The sequence below is a fragment of the Gigantopelta aegis genome, unplaced genomic scaffold, assembly GCF_016097555.1.
Source record: "Gigantopelta aegis isolate Gae_Host unplaced genomic scaffold, Gae_host_genome ctg3628_pilon_pilon:::debris, whole genome shotgun sequence".
NCBI lineage: Eukaryota > Metazoa > Mollusca > Gastropoda > Neomphalida > Peltospiridae > Gigantopelta > Gigantopelta aegis.
The window spans coordinates 108448-122392 of NW_024533433.1; the positions used below are offsets into that span (position 1 = coordinate 108448).

At 36.2% G+C, this 13945-nt stretch overlaps 2 pseudogenes; one reads left to right on the top strand and one right to left on the bottom strand.

Moving 5' to 3' along the window:
* Positions 1-3732: 3732 nt before the first annotated feature.
* Positions 3733-9475, bottom strand: LOC121392349 (annotated as a pseudogene).
* Positions 9476-9621: 146 nt separating this feature from the next.
* Positions 9622-11346, top strand: LOC121392351 (annotated as a pseudogene).
* The last annotated feature ends 2599 nt before the right edge of the window (positions 11347-13945 follow it).

Genomic DNA, 13945 nt, shown 5'->3' on the forward strand with positions numbered 1-13945 from the left:
GGGGGGGGGGGGGGGGGGGGGGGGGGGGGGGGGGGGGGGGGGGGGGGGGGGGGGGGGGGGGGGGGGGGGGGGGGGGGGGGGGGGGGGGGGGGGGGGGGGGGGGGGGGGGGGGGGGGGGGGGGGGGGGGGGGGGGGGGGGGGGGGGGGGGGGGGGGGGGGGGGGGGGGGGGGGGGGGGGGGGGGGGGGGGGGGGGGGGGGGGGGGTCCTATTAAGAACCTCAGAGAATAGATAGACACCTAATTGAAGGGGTTATTAAAAAATCAGTTAGTAAAAATCTTACAACATTGTCCTTTCTCTTACTTTGTTCTCCGCTTGAGCAACTCACAATAAACAACAACAACAGAAGAAAATAACGCAACTTCATTGTCGTTATTAACGACATAAATACTTTAGCTTTCTTTGTGAATGACTGCAAGCCACACCTTTCAGACTTGTGTTTATATTTCTCCGCATTCCAACAATTGAATCTACTTTACTATGAAGTTTATTTGAAATAAATATGTTTCACATATAATTAATATGATACAAAAAAATAATACATTGATTTATTATTTGAAAATGTTTCTACAGTTTTGGTATTAGTTTCCAATGTATTTTTCTACAGTTTTTATTTGTTTTTCTTTACCCTGAGGCACACCTAAAATAAATCGAAAAAAATAAAATTTAACTCACAAACAATACATCCATTTATCCACTGCATCCATCCATTCATCCCAATACCTTTCCATGTCAAAATCCCCCAGACTTTACCACTATTAAGTAGCTGTGAGTAATAGATAAACAATTTAAACAAAATTTTTACATGCTTACCCCATCTGGTTTGACTCTGGTAATCGTCCAATATGACAGGGATCACCCCATCGTTCCATATTGTTATCAGATATTGTCTCATTTCCATCATATTTCCAAATAACTCGAGTGAATTGTCTACCAACTCCATAATTAGGTAGTTGATAAAGATATTAAATAGTTTTTCTTTCTTGGGTCTTTGACTCATCAAAGCTCTTATAACATCTTTAGTTACCATTATAAAGTTCCTGAAAAAATAATAAAATTTAGAAGTATACGGAATGAGATGGTTTTTATTCAGATTACTTTTCTGTACAAATTTCAGAATGTTTCCGTTCACTTCAGTAAATGTTGTAGCCACGTGTACGTAACGTCAGTGCAACATGGAATTCGTAATTTGTTTGAGGGCATTTGTAAGTTTCCAGAGCTAGTGTATGTTCATGTGTGGATAGACGAGCAGTGAGAGTACTGTTATAAAGCAATCTCATTAATTTAGTTAAATACAGCGGCTCTCTACTGGGAAATTTTGTTGTGAATCTAAAAGCTGTAGACAACTAAAGAATGGAAGGTGTGGTCGAGGGAGGAGATGAAAAGAGTTCTGACCAATCAAAGAAGAGGTTTGGTCGAAAGAGATTGTCTCACATAAAGGAAAAGCACCTGCTGCTACAAAAAAAGCACGATGTGATCAGCGAAAGGGGAAAACCACGTCTTGGTGGATGTGGTTATGATCCTTTGAATTTGAGGTGTGGTCTGATGACAATGCATGTTCCACATGTGCACCATCACCAGCTGGGAGAGATCGTCAACTAGGGGATCAACCTATTGCTCCCCTTCCTGAACAATTACATCATGATCCACTTAATTTAGAAGGAAAAGTTGAAGATTTCCAATCTCTAGTCTCAGAGTGTCATCAAGTACAATCATTAATACATGTAAAAAGACCATGTCATAATACTCAAGGTGGAGGAAAGAGGAAACGAAAGGGACGTACTAAGTCTCATTCTGAGTCTTCTAGTACTGAGAATCAAACTGCAAGCCCTACTTTTAGTCCCAAGGCAGCAATATATCGCTATGGTAACTATGATCAATATTATGGTTACCGTAACAGTGGGGTATCCCAAGAAGACCCTCGCCTCAAGTTATTAAAAGAGGAGTGGTTTCAAGGGAAGGACTGTCTTGATATTGGCTGCAACACGGGTCGATAACAATAACAATAGCACAGCAGCTGTCTCCACGAAAAATCACAGGAATTGATATAGATACTAAACTAATTAGAATAGCTTGAAAAAATTTGCACCGTCATTTTGTTCCCATGGCAACACCCAGCGGTCAACCTTTTCCAATGTCATTATTAATGTCACGACTACCAATTAATTTTTTTAAAAAAGGAAGAAAAATCAGAAGAAAATAGATTTCCAAATAATGTGGAATTTATACAAGTACGTGAGATTGATCACATGACCTACTTGGTAACTGCAACAATTAATTAACTCTTTGTTTGCTAGGGTAACTATGTGCCGACTACTGACGAGGAAGTGGAGTCAACTCAACCTCAGTATAATACCATTCTTTGTCTCAGTGTTACAAAATGGGTCCATTTAAACTGGGTGATGTAGGTTTGAAGAGGATGTTCCAAAAATGTATCGTCACCTACATCCTGGAGGTCAGTTATATTGGGAACCACAACCATGGACTTCTTACAGTAAAAGAAAGAAATTAACAGTAAATCAAAATATATTTCATAAAAATTTTAACTTTTATTTATAGCCAACAATTTATGAAAATTATAAAAAAATTCAGTTCTTACCTGATCATTTTCACTCATACCTCATATCACCAGCTGTAGGCTTTAATGCAGCACTGTTATCTGGGCACCTCTGATAACAAAAGTCCAGGTAAGAGTTACAATATAGATGACTGTCATAAAACCTTATTAATGAAGTGATTATCATTGTATAGGTTTTTTGCAGGTCTGTTCATTTATATACTAAAGTTATGCCTTCGGCACTGACCACACCCACAACACAAATCCCCATTCATGTTGTAAATACTGACCAGATTCATATAGATAAGCAGAATCAATTAGAAAAAGAAGCCAAAAGATCCTGTAACTATGACAACCAATATTACCAACTAATTTGATCACTTTTAGCATACAATTTTTTTAAAAATGATAAACAACAATCCTTAATGTGATAAAATGTAACAGTGAGTAAGTTGAAGTATTACCAAGCTACCTCTATGGGATGTATAGAACAATGACCCTAAACTTAATGTGGTCTGCTTATGTCATCAGTTTATTAATATACAATAAGATTTATTATACAACAAAAAAGATCTAATAACATTTGAAGTGTGCAAGATAATTCATAAATATCAAAAAAAGACATCTAAAACTCGTTACTATAGTAACCAAAGTCACTACTACATTCATATATACACATAATTTGTAATAATGTGTAATATGAAAAGTTAGAGTCCTTTGTTGAAATATACCTTCTTAAGGTTAGGTTGACTCTCTTGTAATTTCTCCCTCACTTCTGGTTCTAATTTTGAAACATTAATAGAACTAAAAGGAGAATGGAAACAACATTAACAATGTTATGACAAACATATCTCCATGGTAACAGTTTTCTAGTAATATAACAGTGAACTGACCTCCTCTGAGGGAAAATAGCACAGCAAGAGGTGTAGCAAACACCAAACTATGATGATAAAATAAACAGATACTTGGTTACTAGGTAACATGGGTACATTGGTTGACATAGATACAATGGTTACTAGGTGATATAGGTACATTAGTTACTAGGCGACATAGGTACATTATGTAATGTGTTATTATTCATCACTTACCAGAAACCCAACTAGACCAATTTGTAAAGGTGCCGGAGCCCATGGTATCCTCTATAATAAAACTTATAATTCTTATTTTGCAGGTAAGTTTATTTTACTTTAAATAGCCCTCTCTTGTCTAAAGAATTCATAATAACTGCTGGTATAACTGTGTATAAAAGAGAATGATATAAACCAATTGTGTGCACTATTAACTCTTACTCATGCCAGGCATTGCCATAAAAACTCTTGAGAAACAGACTTGAGTGATGGCTTTCTTTGCTGCATTCTATAATAACTATATCATTGTGATGTTAATAGGTGTTACTCCTCACCTTAGACATACCAACCCTGTTATCATCTTGATCTACGATAGGTATTCCATTGTTAATCTCTCTGTAACAATAGTATATGCATTTATGTGTGTGTGTGTGTGTGTGTGTGTGTTACCTCTGTCTCATTAATGGGATATTAACACAATTTGCAGCAGCTACTGCTGCAAAAGGAACAAAGCGACCAATGAGGGTTGGGAGATTCTATGTCAAAACAATTCAATTAACACAATAAGAATTAAATAAGTTAGAATTTACCTTAGCTAAACATTAATCCTAAAGCAGTCGCTGTAGCGCATGTAGTAGCTGCTATATAAGGCTTAAGGATTTGTCTATGAAATAAAGAGTTTAGTCACATAAATTAAAATCATTAATTACTCTCTTGTCATAATTTCATCTCCACTTCTGTTAGTATAATTGACATAGCATTAAATGACTGGTTAATCCCTGCCAAAAAATCACGGCTGCAGGATGTCTTAGATGAGATAAATCGATATCATGTTGTTAGGAACATACTTATAAAAGGTCATCATAAATCCAGTGATTGTCATGTTACAAGGAACTTGGGCTGACATACGTCCTAGAATAAACATCTTCTCACCAGTATCAGATGAAAATGCTGAATCAGCTAATTTCTTTAGCTTGCCATATCTCTTCTTCAGTTGTACCAGAGGAGCAATACCTTCTCTAAAGTGAGAAGTACAGTGGATTTTGTCAATACATTAAAAGTCGATATTATTATCGTTTGCTAATATATTCAATGATCCTTTTGATCTATCTCTAGTAGCTGATTCAACTCACTTGTCTTGTTTTGACGAGTTTTTGCTGCATTTTCAAGTTGAGACGCACTGGCTAATAAATTGCGAGGATTAGTCACTTGAAAGAAATGTTTAGCTCTTCCAGAAAACACTGACTGATCATATCTAGTTTGGTAAGATCTAACTTTGGGAGAGTAGGGAAGAAGGAGTTTTGTCCATTTATAACAATCAAAAAACGATTCAATTGTTAGTGTAGGTAAGCAATCAAAGGGCGTTGTCCTAAAACCACACCTACTTTAAAAATTAACCCAGCTCCACCTAAAATTTTCGAAATTTCAAAAGGATAATGACAGCAGAATACCAACTGAAACAGGTAATAATTTTGAATTAGAAACACGGGAAAAGCCAATAAAAAAATCTAAATCTTACTGATCCCTTCTTAGTACCTAGCCAACCAGATTCCTCCAGTAATAGGCAAAGTAACATATCATTTCTATCGAACTGTATTGGCACCCACCCTCATTGACTGGGTACACATACCAACAAACAGGCACTCCTTTATTGCATACAAGAAGAAGATATTGAGAGAGGCAATGATTTGTAACAGTGTACGAGTAAGTAAACCACACCCACCTATACTTGGTATTATTCATTTTTAGAGGTACTGAGTTATATTGTACATGTACTGGTCTGAGCCTGTCCCCGAAGTATCGATACAGAATGAGAGCTAGCAATGAAATAGGACCAGGTCCTTGGAGTCCAATTGTCACTGTCTCAACTACACGTGAGTGTTCTATAAATAGCCATGATGTTAATTATGACCTATTAGTGTACTGAGTCTATTTTTAGGTCATGCAGTAACTAGTGAACATCTACATAAAGCTGTTGCCAATGGAGATGTAGACACAGTTCGATCTATTTTGTAGACAATGAGTAAGTCGTGATTTCTTTATGATGTCATTACTGATGTCATAGTTCCTTCATAGTCCTCACTATCTAGATGTACCCGATATTCATGGTGCATCACCATTAATGGTAGCCTGTAAACAAGGAAGAAAGAGGTGCTAAATCTTTCATGTTTATTTTACTTGATCTGTTATATTACAGAGTAGTAGATTTATTACTAAATTTCGGAGCTAATGTAGAGTACTCCAATACTGCTGGAAAAACTAGGTAAGCCCAGCCCTCCTCGCTCCATAACTAATCCTCTATTGTTTTAGTATGATGGAAGCATGCTACCATGGTTACAATGGATGTATCATGTTGTTGCATAATGCTGGAGCATCATGGTTTAAGAGAGATGCATCAGGTATAACAATAAGATAGATATAAACACTATCATTTATATTTTATTTAGGTATGTCAGCACTCCACTGGGCTGTTGATGGTGAACAATTAGAAACATTTGAACTATTATTAATGGAGGGGTTTCCAGTATGCATGGTTGTTTGTTTTAACAATATTCATAGCTCATACTTATTAGGTAATGATATTAGTGACATGACAGTATCAGGATGGACACCATTACTAAGAGTTGGTAAGGGGACAACCCTGTTATTAACAACTTTCATTTATTAGTGGCAGCTGCTACCAATGGTAACCGCTGGCTATTGCTAGCAATTAATTCATCATGGAGCAGATATTAACAGAAGAGATCATGAAGGACAGACACCATTAATGTATGAAAGAGGTTTGTGTTTGTTGAACTGTAATTTTAAATTCTGATTATGACAAATAATGGACTGTTTTGTTTTAGTTAGCTACTCTTGGTGGCCATATTGATATGGTTTAGTTTGTTACTAAGCAACAGATGTGACTGGAAAGTGAAGAATAAATATAACAAAACTGCATTTGATTTTGCAGTGTCGTTTGAAAGAGAGGTTTGTTGTAATCTTCTGTAAATCTTTAATATACTTTAATAAAGACTTTGTATATTCTAGTATACTTGACTAGTATATCTTTGCACATCATAGGAGATAGCAACATTACTTAAGAAAGTAAAAGCTGAGGATGCCCTACAATCTAACCTAATTTTTGAGTACTTGTACTTGTTACTAAGCAACCCAACCAGTCACTTACACTTCTAAATTATTATTATAATATTTATATTGCTATGAAGAAGTAAATTTCAATGCTGTTATTATAAAGCACTGTTTTTATAATTATGCATGCATTTGAGGTCAACCCTATTAATTATGTCTTGTATGTTCTTAATAACAAATTAATGTAATCATGTACACCCGCTGTCACTAACAACACACACACACATATACACGCACATACATATATACACACACTGATAATGATCAGTCACAAAACTTAACAATATAAAGTAGAAGAAAAATGAAATGATGACATACAATATCAAATTGTTTTGTTATTATTTGTATAATATAATATAATGTTAATAATAAGATTCATTATTACTACTATTAATGACAGGGACTACATCCTTACTACCGCTAGGCGCTATCAAAGCATGTCTTAAGTCTCTTCACTAGATTCAGAACTTGTGTCACTGAATGTCAAAGAAGAAAGGAGAAGATCTTGTACAAAAAGACTACGATCACGACGTTGTTGAGCACTTGTTCTTGTTCTTGCTCCGTGAGTTTTACTTCTTCATAACTATAACCACATAGTAATAGTAGTATTTACAAAACAAGTTTTGACTAGTTTTCTCTTACCTGTTTAACAAGTAAGCCGAATTGTCTCTTTGATTGTGATGATTAGATACAATATTGATAGTATCTGTTTTTACTTGATTCTTTCATGCCCCTTGTTAATTCTAAGACTTCTCTTGATGAAGGAGAAAACAAGCTATGACCACTCCTGATGACAAAGAGACACAAGTGAGCAGTAATGCCAGGAAAGTGCTACAACTATTGGTCATTAAACGCATAATACATATTGCCCCTATGGCCCAGTGTTGCTCCTGGGATAAATAAGGGTTGTGGCTCTCTTGCTATTTAAAATAGGGAGATAAGGCAATGCCTCTACACCTCCACACAGCAAGTGTCCTTGCCAAATAACAGACAAACAGATAGAGCCTCCCTACCCCAGAGCACTTACTGGCTCCAGAAGGACCTCCTATAAGAACTTACGATATACGGGCCTCCTAGAAGGAGAGGCACGCTCAAAAGCTTGTCGCTCTTGATGGTCTAGTAATTGTTGAATATGAGGAGGATATCTGAGGGTAATCTTTGGCCTGCCCCTCCTAATTTAAGATATAATTATAGTAAAACAAAACAGATCGTACCTAATTGTGATAAGAGTTCTGATAATGGATCAACACTGTTATCTGAGATGATTGACTGGTTTCTCTAAACAATCCATAATGTCTTTCACCACCTGGTCCACCTCCTCTTCTCCGTACCATCATACGACGAACTCTACTGTGCATACTACCCTGATCGTAGTCTATAGTTAAGGAACAAAACTACATTATATATAATAACTTAGAAATGTTATCAATGAAAAAGGATATCAAGTCTGCATCACGTAAAAGATCGTGAATGATCCAACATCAATGTCCAGAGAAATCATTTGTTAGGTGATTTGGGTTGCCACTAAGATGTGCTGCACACACCGGACAGATCTCCATGGCAACAGTAATTAGTAACCCAAACAATTATATTAGCTTACCACTTCTTGTGTGTTTGCTGAATCAGCGTGTTGTCGAGTCACATGATCTCGTAGATCATTATCTGAAAGACCCGTTCTCCACATAGTGGACAAGAATAGGTTTGAGGTTGTTCCATGCTATGATTCTCTCCACCATAAAAAACATCTAATCAAAATAATTAGTAAGTCTTTAGTATATAATTTTAGGTCTAATAGTACATGCTGATTTCATTGAATAAAGGGTAAATCTTTCTTACCAGCTTCAACTCTAGTTAAAATGGCCTGCATAGGATGGTCTGTATTGTGTCGTCCTTGACCTGTTTCACCCTGCTTCAAAACATTCTTGACAAGATCAAAATCGTAACAAGACAGACATTTATAACGTTTCCCTGTAAATCCCACTCTTGCCACAGGCATCACAACTAACTCCTGATAACGAATTAGGAAATAATAATAAATAGCGCAAATAACAAACAAGGATAGCAAACATAATTAAGTAGATTAATTTAACACATTACCACTGTGTCTTGAAGGATGTCGTGACATTTCGTAATCTCAGTCTGTATCAAACAAAGAAATAATATCACATGATCTATTACTTATCTCTTAGCCACCGACTAAATTATATATGGTCCGATTCTTTAGTATTCTTAAAGATATCCTGTTTTTGTCTACTAAATCAATTCTTCTAGATCTGTTTCTAAGCTGAGAGAAATCACTATTAGTTTCCTCGCTGGGTAGCCATCTTGAAATGTCCGAGTCATCAATCGATTTGTCATGAGCCGCACCCCATATTAATTAATTTTAATAACATATACTGTTTACTTTGTCTTATTTTTAATAACTACTATAATCCATTTTGTCGCAATATATATCTTTAATAACTAGCTTGTTAATTCTAATTAATGATGATGAGATCCTGATGACGAGGTTCCCCTGATAATGGGGGGGCTCTAACGATGCATGCTGTCCCTGTAACGAAACGAGTTGTGTCATCATGATGTAATATACAATACAAAAACTTACAAAGACATCAGCCAGTCATGTTTCAACCGCCAAAATATCCAGCACCACATGGTAGCTCCCATTACCTTTGCAGCTAGTAGATAGCCTCGTGAGGTTGGAGCTAAAACCTGCCTCATCTAAATGCAAGAAAAAATAAATAAGCATTAAAAAAAGTAGAGTTCCATTGATTATAAGTAACATACCTCATTAAAAATATTAGAAAACAAGGCTCCAACAACTGCACAAATAGCCACACCACAATTAAACCACACCCCAACAGAACATGGCTGAAGGCAGTAGTAGTAGTAGTAGCAGTGAAACAGCAAAGAAAGCGTTTGAAGCTGCTAACAATATTCAACAAGTGGCAAGTGTAGACACTATTTCAAGTACAATCACAGTGAACAACAAGAGATCCTTTCCAAGAAACCATGGGAGAAAGAGTGAGAGATAAATACCAATAAATTATACTATTATCATCTCTAATTTAGCGTGCACTATTTCAAAGATATGAAAATATCAGCACTGGCACTTTTAAAAATGGTGATGCATGCTCGTAGTGGAGGTCGTCTTGAAGTATGGGATTTAATGTTGGGAAGATAGATGGTCCGACTATGGTTGTCATGGATACGTTTGCACTCCCTTGAGGGGACAGAGACCGTTGTTAATGCTCAGGCAGCTGCTTATGACAATACATGTCACTATATATAGAATCTGCAAAAAAGGTAGCGATTTTACTAATTCTAGTAGCAACAACATTACATCATTAGATTTGCTATTATAGAATGTTTCTCTTGTAGGTTGGACGTTAGAAAACTGCACTAGGATGGTATCCATAGTCATCCTGGTTATGGCTGTTGGCTCTCTGGTATTGATGTTGATACACAAAATGTTAAATCAAAAGTTTCAGGAACCCGGGCTGCCATTGTGTGGGTGGGTGTGACATGTTCTTGAAGCTTTATAGAACGTGCTTCTTTTCTAATTTTTGAAAGTTGATCCCATTCGACTATGTCATCAGGAAAAAGTTATTTAGGAGCTTTTAGAACTTATCCCAAAGTAATTCTCTTTAATTTATTAAATCATAATTTACTATAGTTAATAGGGGTACAAGCCACATGATGAGGGACCTAGTGAATACCAGACCATACCCCTGGAGAAAATTGAAGATTTTGGAGTTCATTGCAAACGTACAAGTGCTATTATCACAGTCCTCATACTCGTACTCATTGGGTGAATGAGAATGAAACTATTATAACTTTTTCGCATAGATATTTATAGTCTTAATGTATCATACTTCAAGTCCAGTCTGGACTCACATTTATTTGATCTGTTGTGGAACACATACTGGGTCCAATACTCTTCTCTCGGTGTTCACTTCAAAACTGTAAGCCATTATCATTTAAAGTTATTTAATATGGGCCCACCATCCCAGAATGGCTACATACTACTACTCAACAAAATCAGTGATTTAAATCTCAAATTAGAAAAGAGCGGAATATCAGGTACTTAAAGTGGTTTCTTGATACCTCATCTATTTCTTACTTCAGGATTACATGGTAGTGGTTTTGTAAATCTTTGGCACAAAAGTGAAAGTTATCTAACGCATCACAAGACTGGTAAGTCCATTTATTTTATGTGGTATTGAGTAACGATATCACTCCTTTAGCTCTAAACTAACCGTGAAGTTGTACATGTTTAATGGCACAAACTAATAAAAGACCAACCTCGTTAACAAGAGCTGTGTAAAATGAGTTTGTTAATAAATTTCAATGTATGTATTTAGTAGACTTAATATATTAACAAGTAATCACATGATATTATTAGTACAATACATCTCAGACATTCTTATTCATGTAATTGAGTCATTTTATTAATACAGGAGTTTATCAATGGATTGTTGTAAACTTGAGATCTGTGTGGTTTCAAAAACTATGAGAACCTTCGTTCACAGGACAGCACAGGCAATGATCTGGAACGTGATACACCGCAGGCACGACCTATGCTGCTTTAGAAGGTACAAAGACATACGGTACATTCTGGAGTAAGGAAAAACTGTTAATATAAATACTGGTCATTGCATTGTTTACCTGTCTCTCACAAAGTTAAGGGTAGGATGGATTAGAATTTCCAAGGGTTCTGTGTCGGGCAGCCATTTACACTAAATTCAGCGATGCCTCGATTTAAAGCTTTGGTTGCTGTTGATAAGGATTAATTAGTGAAAATTAGAAGGATTGCCTCACCTTCATTTAGCTCCTTTCTTAATTTTGCTTATAGTTTGTAGCTTGCTGCAACCAAGTCTAGGATAGTAACTGTTAGTTGCGGATCTGATAAAGGGTATGGCTTTGGGATGACTTTTTCAGCAGCCTGAAGATTTTTAAAAAATTTTGTATCATTTATTATTAATGAAATAACTCACCATTGTGTGGGGTGTCCTATCCTCTCTGCTAAAGCGCTTTCACCGAGGGAAGATGGTATAGATACAAAAACTGAGATATTACCCCGAGGGAGAGAGAGGACTGCTGACGTGAGCATGCGTCAACGGAACGTTTTGTTTGTGGGTTGTGTTTTTGAATATATCAGTACTTGAAACCCGTTTGTCTCATCTTAATAAGAAAAGTCGGACTACGAAGAAACAAAAATGGGGGAGGAGGTGATCTGGTGAGTATTATATCTAGTAAAAGTCCATTATGCTATGATAGTATGAAAATAAGTAATTGGTTGTCTTTATTGTTTATAGTTATAACTTGTAAACACTACTTAATTTAAAAAATGAAGCTTTTTATCACCATAAGTGTTCTAATATTACTTTATACACTTTACTAAGAATATGAAGAAGAAGAGTGTGCATCCGCTATCACTTCAAAATCTGGAGAGGGAGTATGGAAAGCGCAGAACAAACGACACGAAGCAGAGCAAAAAAGGATTGCCGAATTACAGTCAGAAATTAAAGAAGAACGTTTCTCGAGAAGAATGCAAAAAAATGGCAGTTGACTCTGGTATTTCAAAGTAAGACCACAATGAAGCTATTATATAAATGGAGTTTATATCCTATGTAGAGCTCGTGAAGAGAGAGTAGATTGGCTATAATCGAGGTCCTGGTAAAACTAACGGAGAAAGAATAACTGTTAGGGAAACGTATTGACAAAAAGTATTGATCCAACCTTGATGGAAGATGAAAAGAGAGAAGGAAGTAAGTCAACACATATTATAATTATATTTAATAATGATTAATGACAGCTTTTAGCAGTGGTCTGAGTGGCTTTGTTTGCTGCTCCCTGATGTTTCTAACTCTGCAGCTGATCTTGAGATGAAAATCAGAGAAGAGCTCCTTTTGCTTTTTGGGATCAAGTAAAAAACTTAAAATTTGTAACAATTTTTTTTAAATCTATATTTTGTAGAAAAAAAGGAGGAAGAAGCTAAAAAGGTATATTAGATATCCATTAAAAAATGAAGCAACTAAGGAGGTAAAATGGATGAATGGAGGGATTGATGGAAAGATGGATGAATGGCACAATGGTATTAATAAAAACTATATATACTTTTAGTTACTAAGTAAAGAAAAAGGTAAGAAAACCGAAGCAGAAAATCTTCAAAAGAAAAAGAAGTCTCGACATCCACAGTGATAGTGATTCTGAAGAGATAAGTTGTAATGATGTGGGTGGGGCTTGTATCACTAACCACACCTCATTAGGGAAACTGATCATAGAATCGTGGAGAGAAGACAGGACCATTCCCCTTCTCAAAGAACTGAAAGGTCACATGAAGGAAGAGAGATCACTTCCCCTTCCAAAGAACTGAAAAGTCATATTGAAGGAAGAAGGGACCGCTCCCTCTCAAAGAACTGATAAGGTCACGTGGGAGAAGAAAAGATCAATCTCCCTCTGAAAGGCATCATGAGAGAAGAGAGGAGACCATCCCCCTCTAATCACAGTAAACACTATAGTCCAATGCATAATATGATATATTTTTTTAATAGTACACGAGATAGATCACCAATATCTAAAGATAGACAGCACCAGAGAGCAATCATCTTCACATCATGTGTCAGACAGAGGGTCTGGTACTCATAAAGTTATTAATAAAAGGTCTGGTAACCAACTTGTTCCAAAAGGCCTGGACCAACTTCAATTTCAGCCGTATGGATCCAGAGGAGTTAGAAAGGCGTCGTAAAGAAATGATGTCATTTGCAAAGTAAGTTCACAAAAATGTTCATATATATATCTGATTACATGGAACCTCCTCCTTAGAGGGACCGAGATAGAGAGAGAGAGAGGCCAATTAAGACGGCACGAGGTAATTACAATATTAATAGAACCAAAAATATAAGTTTATTATTGCAGGAAGAGATGAAGAAAGAAGAAGAAGAGCAACTATCAGTCAAGGATGAAAAAATTCCTCAAGTAAATAGATTCTTTCATAAAAATGTTTTCATATTTATTACTGTTTATAGAAAGCTGCGTGTGCAATCGTTGACGTCATCACAAACAATAGAAGATCGTATTCATCGCCATATTAATTCTGTTCAAAGAACTAAAGCATCTCTTGATACTTTCATGCGTAAATAAAACATCGCTATAACTTAATGTAATTACAATTTTTTAAGTCTGTAT